The 12,649-nt window shown below is 37.2% G+C and overlaps 1 long non-coding RNA gene across 1 annotated transcript in view; it reads left to right on the top strand.

Annotated features, from left to right (window-relative positions):
- The first annotated feature begins 3,409 nt into the window (after window positions 1–3,409).
- The window catches only part of LOC128590333 (uncharacterized), a 61,882-nt gene continuing 52,642 nt past the window's right edge, over window positions 3,410–12,649 (top strand). The window contains exon 1 of the long non-coding RNA XR_008381257.1: window positions 3,410–3,539. This is a non-coding gene — a long non-coding RNA (uncharacterized LOC128590333). The remainder of the gene's footprint in view (window positions 3,540–12,649) is intronic.

Raw genomic sequence — 12,649 nt, forward strand, 5'->3', positions numbered from 1 at the left:
AACATGCAAAACTTGCAACTTCGCCCTCAGAAGAGAGAGAAGAGCAGAAAGCACAGCCAATGTTTTGAATTTTCAATCAGGCTCTCTAAGAGACTAGTTTTGACTCACCTAAGAGCTCTGATGAGGAACCAAGACGCTTTGGAAGACTGGAAGCCCCTGAGACCTAAAATAGCCTAGGGGCTTGTTGCAGCACCAGAACACCTGTAATACAGAAACAGAAGTAGCAAGAATGAAATCCTGAAGAAGAAACATAAAAACCTCTCTAATTGGGAAATTAAACACACAGCCAACAATCTATTTTCAGAAAAGGTTTGAGAAGCCTGCAAAATTTCTGGCTAGGATAATTGATAAAGTTCTTCTCCTATACAAGGCCAGTTTGCAATCTAAGAGAGGTGGCTGTGCTATATTAAATAATCAGATCCTAGCAATAAATAATAAAATATATAAAGAAAGAGGTGAACATGTCCCAATCAAAGGCAAAAAAGATTAAGATCTGAAAACTGACCCAAAAAGAAAGAGATCTATAAATTTTCTGACAAAATACTCAAAATATTTTAAAGAGTCCAATAAGCTATAGGACATATAGATAGCTAATCAATGGGTGAACAAATTGAAATATGAAAAAATGAGATATCAGCAAAGAGCTAGAAACTATGAGAAAGATTCAAGCAGCAATTCTGAAGCTAAAGAGTAGAGTAGGTCAATTTCAAATTACTGGGGAGTTTCAACAGCAGTCTTAATTTAGAAGAAGAATTAGCAAACTTGAAGACAAATTTGAAATTATTAACTCAGAGGACAGAAAGAAAATAAATGAAGATAAGCCAAGCAAACATAAGAAAATTAAATCATCTGTCAAGTGTACCAGGATTTCCATTATGAAAGTCCTAGAAGAAAAGTGAGAAAATGAGGAAGAAAAATATTTGCATAAATAACAGCCAAAAAAATTCCCAAATTTAAATAAATTTCAAATTCCAAAAGCTTTCAAAAGACTCCAACTAAGATGAATCCAAGGAAGACTACCCCAAGTCACATTATCATCAAACTTTCAAAATCTGAAAATGAAAAAAACTTAAAAGCAACAAGAAAAAAGTGACTCTTTCATACAATAGAGCTTCTATAAGGTTATCAGTGAAATTCTCATTGGATACATTATAGAATTTAAAATATAAAAGTGAAAAATTAACTATCACTAAACATAAAACTTTGTTAATGGATAAAAATATAAAAAGATGTTATTGGAGACATTAGTAAAATAAAAGAGAATGCAAAAGATTCGAGTTTTGTATAAATTAAAGAAAAGTTGTTATCAGTTTAAAATACATTATTACAACCATAATTTTTGTTATATTTTGGTAACTAAAAAACAAAGAAATAAAAATAATGAGAAAAGAAAACCCTATAGATATACACACCAAATAAAAGAGAAAAGATGATAGCAACATCAATAAGATTGCATAGTAAGAAACCCTGGATCCTCTTTCCTCTCACAAGCACTGATTAAAAAAATTCCCAAACCTACTTTGTGAGTCATCACTAACTAATTAAAAGATCACACACCTCAGGCGAATGTTTAACCAGACTCAGCAAAGCCAGTGGGGAAATTCAGGGCACCCTCTAACTAGAAACACTGCCCCAGCACAATTCCATATGATAAAAAAGAGAGATTCCCTGCCTTCTAGTGTTACTCAAGTGAGAGAAGGGATTGATTTGTGTGACCAATATTCCACTTTTCCAAGGGGAGCTCTCAGAGAACTTGTGTATATCTTACCAATCTTGAAATTCTGATATGTCTGGCACAATCTAGACACCTGGAGAATAGTGGCAGCAGCTGGTATCTGGTAGTGATTCTACCCTGTGCTCAAGTGGATAAAAAATACAAGCTTTCAGCTTCCACTGGGGAAGTAAATAATTAATTCATGTGTTCAACACCCCAACTTCTCTATGAATGCCAAAAGAATAATCATGTATATCACTAGTCTTGACTTAGGTAGGTCTAGCACACTCTAGATGCCTGGAGGAATATGCAAATAGTGATGTGTACTTGCAAACTTCATAGCTACCCCATCCCTGGCTCAGCACAGAATAAGTGGGCAAAAGTCACAGCATCTCCCTGCAGAGGGAAAGAGTTGGTAGGAGCTACCAAAGTCTCTGCCAGTATCCATCAGCGTGAGTGTTCTCCTGTGTAAGGGCAATCCATGAAGACTCAGAAAGCTGCCTAACTTATTTCATGTGCGGATACTGGAACAGTCAAGAAAAATGAAGAATTCCTGACACCAACCTTATATGAATTACCTAATAGAAAATTAACAAAAACTTTGTTAAGATGTCATTGAGAGAAAAATGACAAAGTGCCAGTTTCAACAAAGAGAAAGTATCAAAAAGTACCAAAAAGAAATTATGGCTGAAGAACACAATCTGAAAAAATTTACTAGATAAATTCAGCTACAGACTACATTGAGTCAAAGAAAAGATCAGAAAACATAATAAAAAATTATAGGAAATGATTCAGTCAGTGAAGTACAAAGACAAAGAAAAAAAAATGAGCAAATGAAGAAAGCTTAAGTGAATTAGAGGATGTTATCGTTGAACAATAGACATGTTCTGTAGTCCCAGAAGAGGAGAAAGAGAAAGAACTAGAAAGCTTTTTCAAAGAAGTATTTGCTGAAATTTACCAAATCTGTGGAATTAAATGGATATCCAGATCACGTAATGTAAAAGGACATCAAATAAGATGAAACCTGAGAAATGCACACTGAGAAAATGGCAATAGTAAATCAGTACTACAGGACTAAATGAAAACTACTAACAAAAATGGAAAAAGACATTAGAAAATACATAGTGACAAATGGAAAAGAAAATACAGTGAAGTAACTTGTCGGGTGCAAGAAAAGCAGTACTAATAGAAAAGATCTGAGCAATAAACATCTACATTAACAAAGAAAAAGATCTCAGATAAATAACAAATATTTATACCTGAAAGAAATAGAAAAAGAAGAAGCTAAGCTCAGATTTAGCAGAAGCTGGAAATAACAGATTAAAACCAAAATAAATGAAATATAAAATAATAGAAAAAAATCAATAAAAATAGGAGTTGGTTTTTCAAAAAGATAAACACGCAATTGACAAGGCTTTAGCTAGACTAAGGGAAACAGAGAAGACTAAAGTAAATAAAATCAGAAATGAAAAGTGACATTGACAATTGATTTCACAGAAATAAAAACGATCCCAAGATACTGTCTTAATGTGTTCCAAAAAACTGGATAACCTGGAAGAAATGGATACATTTACCCAAAATCTGTTGCAAACTGTGACAGCCTGAAAGCCTGGGTTTTCAAGCAGACTGTTCTTGCTGGAGCTTCACCCCTCTCCCAGTGCAACTCTGCTCAGAGGTCACTGAGTGCTGAAATGGCAAGGCTCGCCCAGTTGGGTCTGCTCTCTCAGGGAGAGTAAGTGTTTGGGGGGAGTTAGAGAATGCAGAAGGCACTGGAGACAGGACGAGCTTAAACCTCATTAGGAGAGAAAAAGTCTGTCAGGAAAAGGTAAGGAGAAAAATACCTTCTTTCTTCTGTCATTTTGGTATGGACAGAAATGTCAGCTCACCTTAGCACAAGGCTTCCGAGGGTTAATTGACAGTCCTGAGATTTGTGTGCATGGCCTAATTGGGGTCTGCTTTGACATCCTGCTCTTGGACTGTGTTCCCTGTCCCATGCTCTGTTTGTGTTAAGATCATAAATAACTTAGAGCAATAATAGTAAGAAGTAAATCAGCATACCTCATGTAGTTAAAGAAATAGTTTGTTTAGAAAATGCAAGCCCAGCAAAAACCATGACATATGTGTTTAGCCTCCCCCCCATTTAATATATGGAATAAAAACAGAGCTACCAAAAGCGGGGGACTTTTCCACAAGACATCCTTTAAGGTATTCAGCCATCCTGACCCAGCTCTCTAAAAAAACTTTCTTTTTATGTCTTGACTTTTCTCATTTTTCTCTCATCCTCTCCAAATTTCTCTGCCAGTCACTGGGAGAGAACTCACAGTATAGTTTGAGGCTGGTCGCCAATAATCAAACTCAGAAACAGTAAATGGTGGTTGCCAAGAGATGGGCAAAGAGTGAAAAGGAAATTTGTTACTCAATGGGTATAGTTTTGGGTTTTGAAGACAAAATGTTCTAGAGATCTGTTGTACAACAATGTGCATATAGCCAACATCACTGTACTATATACTTTAAAATGGCTAAGATGATAAATTTGATGTTATGTATTATTTAATAATAATAATAATGAAAGTAGTCAAGAAATAGTCTACCTTTACTGAAGTAGGGGCACACCACATATAGTCAGAATGATCCCATGTGCATTGGGGAGCAACTGAGTGTTTTAAGCAAGTAGTAGAGAGGTCAATATCCTTTTCCCTCCTTCAGAGGAAAAACGTTTTGCAGACTCTCTTTACTAAACAGCATGTGTTACTGAGAACAGGGCCTGAATGCAGAATGTGGAAAAGGGTGGAAGGCACTCAGTGTGGACAACATCCTCCTTCTAAGCCAAGTAGGCAATGGGAGAAATCACACGTCTCTGTGAGCTGGGGAAAGCCAGAAGGGCCGTGACCTCAAAGAAGGGGGCACCGCCTTGGTTAGTAGCCTCCCGAAGGCTGGCACTGGATCTTGTTTAAAAAAAAAAAGTCTAATAATTTAAAGAAAAATTAATTAGAATCCTTATTGTGGTGGTGGTGGTTATTGTTGTCTTTGAAAACAAAAATACATTTTATAAGGTAGTATAAGATATTTTCCCCAAATATCATCTTGTATCTAATTGTTTATCTTATTATTTAAAAATAAGAATCAAAGACATGTCCTTTTTGTTTCTTATACTCTTAAAAAATTATTTTTACTGGAAAAGAAAGACTTAAACATGAGATCTGGTTTCTGTTCTAACTTCCCCTGCTTCTGTGATTTGGAACACTGATCAAGCTCCCTGATACTCCGTGCTTTCAGTGGAAAAGGTATTATGAATTCTTTTTTTTTTTTTTATGAAATCATAGCTGTGTACATTAATGCAATCATGGGGTACAATGTGCCGGTTTTATATACAATTTGAAATATTTTCATCGAACTGGTTAACATAGCCTTCATGGCATTTTCTTAGTTATTGTGTTCAGACATTTATATTCTGCATTTAGTAAGTTTCATCTGTACCCCTCTAAGATGCACCATAGGCGTGGTCCCATCAATCACCCTCCTTCCGCCCATCCTCCCCCCTCCCCTGCCCTCCCTTGTCCCTTTCCCCACGTTCTGTGCTGTAATAGGGTTATAGCTTTCGTACGACAGCTATATATAGTTTCATAGCAGGGCTGATGGAAGAAAAAGTATCCGGTATTATGAATTCTTGCCTTTACTTCTTTACAGATCTGTGGGTGCCCAGTCATAGCAGATTGTTCTAGACTGAGTGTTTGAATCACTCCCAACTCATATGAGGAACTACTAACCCCAGTTTAGCTTTATTTGGAGGCGTAGCCCCTAAGGGAGCAAATAAAATTGAATGAGATTATAAAGGTGGGGCACTTACAATTTTGGTTTCGTGGCTTTACAAGAAGAGACACCAGAAAACTCTTCCCTCTTCCTGTCCTCCCTTTCTCTTTTCCTGCTCTCACCCTATGTGCACACAGAGAGAAGGTGACAATCTGCAAGCCAGGGAGAGAGCTCTTCCCAGAACATCACCATCCTTGGACGTCCAGCCTCCACAACTGTGAGAAAATAAATTTCTGTTGGTCAAGCCACCCAATCTGTGGTATTTTTTTAAAGCAGTCCAAAATGACTAACGCACAGATGGTAATGAATTTTGTAACATGTGAAGCTCCTTTCAAACAAAAGCTATTATTATTTACCTTAGAATCTCTTTGTTTGTGATTAAGCAGCCATCTGTGGACTAAAGACTATAATTAGGCAAAGTCCAGCTCTAGACATGGAGAAGCAATGAACTTGGCTTCATCTGAGGCAAATATAAAGCTGATCATTTGAATAACACACTATTATTTTACAAAAGTTTTTGAGAATATTCTATGTCCTTCCCATCACTAGAAGAGCATTTTGTTTGATAACATTTATTTCCTTTCTAGGCATCAATATTTTTTTTCTTGACGTCTTGGAATGGGATCTCTGTTCAGTTCTCTGACTTCAGAAAAATGTTGCAAGCCAGAAAAGTAAAAAATCAACTGGTAAACCCCATAATATTCTGAAATAAATTTTTAAAAAATGTAAAAAAAGAACATAATAGGAACCCTTCAGGGTGCTCTGCCTGATGGAGAAAATGGGTAACTCATGCCCACTTCTCACATGAATTTATAATCTCAAGAGCGTAAAGTGCATACAGTAAATGGCATGTCCAAGGCATGAGACAGTCCATACAACCAATGACTGAGGGGGCAGGAGCAGCAGGGGAGATCACTGCAGTTATGTGAATGCTTCCCCAACTTCACTTCCCCATCTCCTAATTTCCTGCAAAACACTTAATCATTCATCTGCTTGAATTTTACCTATTTCTTACAGATACTTATAATTTTTATATGCATAAGGCTATATTATGTCTGTTTAATACATCTAATGCATTATTAATGATAATATATCCTTATACCATGCATATTTTATGTAGCCTTATTATCATTTTATGTATCATTATTAATGATAATATAGCCTTATACCATGTACATTATTGTTTGTGAATAGTATAATAATTTGTTTATGTTGAACCATCTATGTAATGAGCATACCATCAATATCTTGAAGATGGAAATTAATATTTTTTAACCTTGTAACTCTTTCACCCTATACAGCATGTATTATAATAAAAATTTAATATTTAAGAAAAATAAGATGGAAAAGGACCTTGAGGAGTGAGTAAAACTCAGCAGCAGGAAAGAGGTCGTTTTTAGGAGGAAAGAATGGTTTGACTAATGTATAAAGGTGGGAGGGAGTGTGGAAATTGGGATATCTATTGTTTACAGAAGGTATTTATTGAATAGCATCTGGATATATGGAATGCAATCAAATCAAAATACGTGCATAATAGCAAAATAAAGTTTACCTGATGTGGTTTTCTAGTGAAGCTTAGTGGGAGAAGGGATTGAGGATCTCCTCTTTTCCTCCTTTTTCTCCTTTTTCCCCCTAAATCTAAGGCATCCTATATCAAGAACATGAGTTTTTGTTTGTTTGTTTTGGTATAAGTTGAAGCAAAAGGGTAATGTTTCTAACAAAAAAAAGTAAATGTTTGAGGTGGTGGATACCCCAATTATCCTGATTTGATTATTACACGTTATATGTCTGCATCAAAACAGCACATGGACCCAATAAATATATAAACTATTATGTATCCATAATAATTAAATTTTTTAAAATTAAAAATTAAAGAAAAAGTATGTTTAAAAGAAAATAACATCATATGATTTAAATTATTAAAGTTACCATATCAGATTACTTGGGACTTTCTTACAATCATTTCCATAAACTTCACACTTGATCTACAGTTGAGGACAAAGTCTTCAGTAGAACAAGATCTCAATTCTTTGTCAATACTTGATAGGATCGGATAGAATGCTGTTTTAGCTCAAAACTGCTATAATGAATTACCATAGACAGGGTGGCTTAAGAAACAGAATATGTTTTTTTCTCAGTTATAAAGGCTACAAGTCCAGTATTTGGGTGCCTCAGCAGTGATGGGGACCATTTTCCATATTCTTGCTGTGTCTTCACACTGCAAAGAGCAGAGTGAGAAGCAAGTTGTCTGTGTCTGCCTATGAGAGCACTAACTCCACTATCAGCTCTCCACGCTCATGGCCTAATTACCTCTCAAAGGTCTGTTGCCAATAGCATCACATTGGGGATTAGGGTTCAACATATTAATGGGGGAGGGGGGAGGCACACATTCAATCAATACCAAACACCTTTCCTTGGAATTAGATACTGAGACTGAGAGAAGGTTATTTTGCCTGATGATGAAAATAATAACACACAAGCAAAAGAATTATTTATAAGCCAAGCTCTGGCTCACAAAGCAATGAATCAAAACACAGAAGGGGATATAAGAGAAGGATGAAGCAGATTTGTAGAGTAAAGCAAAGATGAATCAAGTCAAAAGAAATGGCTTGGTATCCAGAGCCTGCTTTAAATTCATTTCTGAGGCTTGACCACATCCTTGCCTCAGGCTATCTGAGATGATTCTGCGTCCCATTGTAAATTCCCCTTTTTAAAAAAATTTTTTGCTAACTCAGGTATATTATATTATTTGTAACAACACAGTCATGCACTAATTTCAGACATGTGGCATGGTTTCCACTTCAAATACACAAATATCATGAAACTTAAGATTGAATGTGTGCACCCCCCCATTAATATGTTGAACCCTAATCCCCAATGTGATGCTACTGGCAAACTTAAAACATTTTATACACATGAAATTTTGACCAAATAATATTTGAAATAACTCATCAGACTGGGAAATGAGATCTGCCATTTTAAAATACGGTATTACACAAGAGTGAGGTAAGGGGGTAGATACAACATTACTTTACACCTGCTTATTTGGCATAGAATAATTTGAAATAGAATATGAACTATTATTATTTCATAGCTTTCCCTCCAGATTTCCTATGCTTCTTTCAAATCGGTAAGACAGAATGAGTAAGTACCCTCAGTTAATAACATGCCTGTGGACATGTGCCTGCAAGGATTTGGAGATTAGGTTAAGGCCAACACATTTAGGAAGTAATCATGTGGCCCCGATTTAATAATAAGCAGCTTTGAGGCACAAAGTGTCAAATAAAACATTGATTCTCATAATATTAATAGTAAGCCACAGGACAAGTCCAATGTTTAACTCTAAAGCACAATAGCTAGTGTTAGCTGAATAAAGATTGATGATAAAAATGGAAACTCACATTGTAGCCAATTCTAGGGGAAAATATAAGAAGGAATGGTATCCAGGCCATGCTTCAGATTCATTTCTGAGGCTTGGCTACATCCCTGCCTTTGGCTATGGGAGATGATTCTATATCTCATTGTAAATTCCTCTTTCTCTTTTTTATTTTGCTAGCTCAGGCTATATTATATTATTTATAACAATATCATCATCCACAAATTTCAGACATTATGTCTGAAACTCTAAATGATCTTTATGTGTATATGTGTTAAATACATGTAAAATTTATGTCGATCAGAGTGCTTTCAGAGTTTGCAGATAGATTGTTTGAGGGAGCCTGTTAGGCAGCTAAGTGGACATGCTGAGTGGTATTTGAGAGTATAAGTAAGTGGGGAAATCTAAACTGGAGATATAAAATTAAAGCCAATAGAATATAGGATGTATTTAAGGCCCTGAAACTGGATAAGACCTCCAGAGTGTTTGAAGACAGGAGTCCACATGCTAGGGCATGAATCATTTCGTATTTTGGAGACTGAAGAAACGACAAATAAAATTAATTTATGATAAAATATGATGAAAATTACAATTAGGAGCTGATGGGTTTGTTTCCTCTTCTTGCTAAGGTCTCACGAGTGTGACAATATTTCCTTTTCAGATTGCCAATGCTCATGGCTTGGTTGGAATTTGGATATACAAGGAGGAAGACACTGGGACTGATTGTCACTAATGACTATGTTACCCAAAACATGAATGTTATATGAGATGTATAATAGTCTACTAATTTTCTTTATCTTTGTTTCCACTAGTTTCCACAAAATACCTGAATAATATTTCTCTCTCTCTCTTTTTTTTTTTTTGTCGAGACAGTGTCTCACTAGGTCACCCTCTGTAGAGTGCTATGGTGTCAGAGCTCACAGCAACCTCAAACTCTTGGGCTCAAGTGATTCTCTTGCCTCAGCCTCCCAAGTAGCTGGGACTTCAGACTATCTTTTGTTGCAGTTGTCATTGTTGTTTAGCTGGCCAAGGCCAGGTTCGAACCCGCCAGCCTCCATGTATATTTTTTAGAAAAATTTTGGTAGCCCCCTCTTGACCTCAGGAGAAGGTCAAATTCCTCATCATAGCACACAAGACTCTTCATCCTCTTCCTTTTACCCACCTTCCCCGCAATATCTTTCGTGACTTCCCTGCTGGTACTCAGACCTGCTTAACATTTCTCAATGTTTCTTTTTCAGTTCTTTGTTTGTTTGTTTTCTTGAGACAGAGCCTCAAGCTGTTGCCCTGGGTACAGTGCTATGGCATCTAAGCTCACAGCAACCTCCAACTTCTGGGCTTAAGCGATTCTCTTACCTCAGCCTCCCAAGTAACTGGGACTACAGGCACCCGCCACAATGCTTTGGTTGTTGTTGTCATTGGTGTTTGGCAGGCCCAGGCTGGATTCGAACCCACCATCTCTGGTGTATGTGGCTGGCACCTCAGCCACTTGAGCTACAGGCACCGAGCCTCATTTTCACTTATTAACAGCCTTTCACATAGGGTGTATCTCAGCCTGGAAAATTCTTTTCCCCACTCATGGATTGACATTTCTGGTGTCCTTTAGGAAACCATCTCTGAACTTCCTAGTCTGGGCTAGTGATTAGTACTTCCTTAATACTCCTCCTGACATCTTTTTCCTACTGTGAAATTAAATAATTCAAACTTAACGCTAGAACATTAAGTTATTTTGAACCTTGAGAGGGATGTGGCTATGTGGCCTGAATCATGCAGCACATGGCGGCAGCATCTGCTTTTCCTGTAAATGAGTAGAAAAGGCGTGGTGGGACCAGAGCAAAGACGCCTCAGATCATCACTTCTCATAGAATTCTAATGTTATCTTCCTTAGAATGCAGCAAGCTGTAAACAGTCAAATCGCTTTAACCCACAGGCTGACCTCATGTGGAGTGTTGCAACACTGTCAGCTGCCCATGAAGTGGGTCCATGCTTCTGGACTCTGTATTCCCCACGTGGACGTCCTTGAGCTTAGCCCTTGAGTAACTCCCCTACTACTTAATCATGTATTCTGAATCTCCGTATTTAAGGCTGATGCTGCTCCATGTTGCAATTGCCATGTGAGGAGGAAGAGAATGCAGCCAGGAGAAGAGTCATTCTCAGCTATTTGTGCCCCGGGGGACAATTGGCAATGTCTGAAGATGTTTTTGGTTGTCACAGTCTGGGAAGTACTACTAGTATCTAAGTAGTAGAGGCCAAAAATGCATCCTATAATGCATAAGACAGTTCCTGCAAAAAATAATTATTCAGTTCAAACTGTCAATCAGGAAGGTTGAGAAACCCTTCGCTAGAATAGAGTCACAAGAGCCTTGTGAAGGTTGAATAGTAGGGACTGCCCATGACAGGGAGGAGTCCAGCACCTGAGGACGGGGACGGGGAGAAGTCTGACGATAAGAGGCCTGGATGGATGAGAACACAGAAGAGTGTTATCGGCTATATCGAGGAAGGGAATTGGTATTTAAGAAAACCCTCCCATTTGCTCTCACTGGAACATATCCACTCCAGGACTTACAACCTTCACCATCTAAAGGGAAGAGGTTATAAATACTTTCAATCTAATCATTTATTCTAAGTTTAGAATTTTTAAATGTTATTCTGAAGATAGGATCTTTGGAGATTCTAATGCCTGAAAACAAACAAATGAACTATGCTGAAATACCAGACACCGTTGAAGTAACCAGGGAAATATTTTGAAACCAAAAAGATATTAAAACTATACCTTTCAAATTAATTCTTACTGTGGACTTCCTGCAAAGCTGCCTCCAGGACTATGTTATTAAAGGCAGTAATTTATAATCTGATATTGTAAGTGGTCTGGAGATAACCATAATATAGACTCTGTGTGTTTGGGAGATACACAGAGAGCTATGAACACACAGTTCATTGCGTCTATGGGAGTCTGTGTACACATGCACATGTCTGTAGTGGGTGGGAGGCTGACCCACTTGTGTTATAAGGTACACAGTATATACTTAAATGTATAGAGATGTGGACATAAACGCACACCTGAATTTTCTAACAACTTACTTCTAAACTCAATTTTATTGAAGCTTAGCAATTTCTTCAAAACAGCCCAAGCTTTTGAGTTCCAATACTCAATATTCCATTTGTGTGCTGACGTATAAGAAATATATTTAATCTGTTTTAGCTTTATCTTCCTCTTTATTTATTATTATTATTTTTTGAGAGAGTCTCACTCTGTTGTCTGGGTTAGAATGCCACGGCTTCAGCCTAGCTCACAGCAATCTCAAACTCCTGGATTCAAGTACCTCAGCCTCCTGAGTAGCTGGAACTACAGGTGCCCAGCTAATTTTTCTATTTTTTTTTTTTTTTTTATTGTTGGGGATTCATTGAGGGTACAATAAGCCAGGTTACACTGATTGCAATTGTTAGGTAAAGTCCCTCTTGCAATCATGTCTCGCCCCCATAAAGTGTTTCTATTTTTTAGTAGAGACAGGGTCTTTCTCTTGCTTAGGCTGGTCTCAAACTCCTGAACTCAAGGTAATGTCCCTGCTTTGGCCTCCAAAATGCTAGGATTACAGAAGTAAGCCACGACACCTGGCTTATTTCTTCTTAAAAATGGGGCTAAGTCTTTTTCTCTTTGCAGTTCTTGAAAGGATTATGTGTTTCAAATCATCACACAGGACCAGGCAAGAGCACCAGTAAAATCTTTCTAGTGAGTGTGATCATGTGTAACT

This window comes from Nycticebus coucang, chromosome 7, assembly GCF_027406575.1.
Source record: "Nycticebus coucang isolate mNycCou1 chromosome 7, mNycCou1.pri, whole genome shotgun sequence".
NCBI lineage: Eukaryota > Metazoa > Chordata > Mammalia > Primates > Lorisidae > Nycticebus > Nycticebus coucang.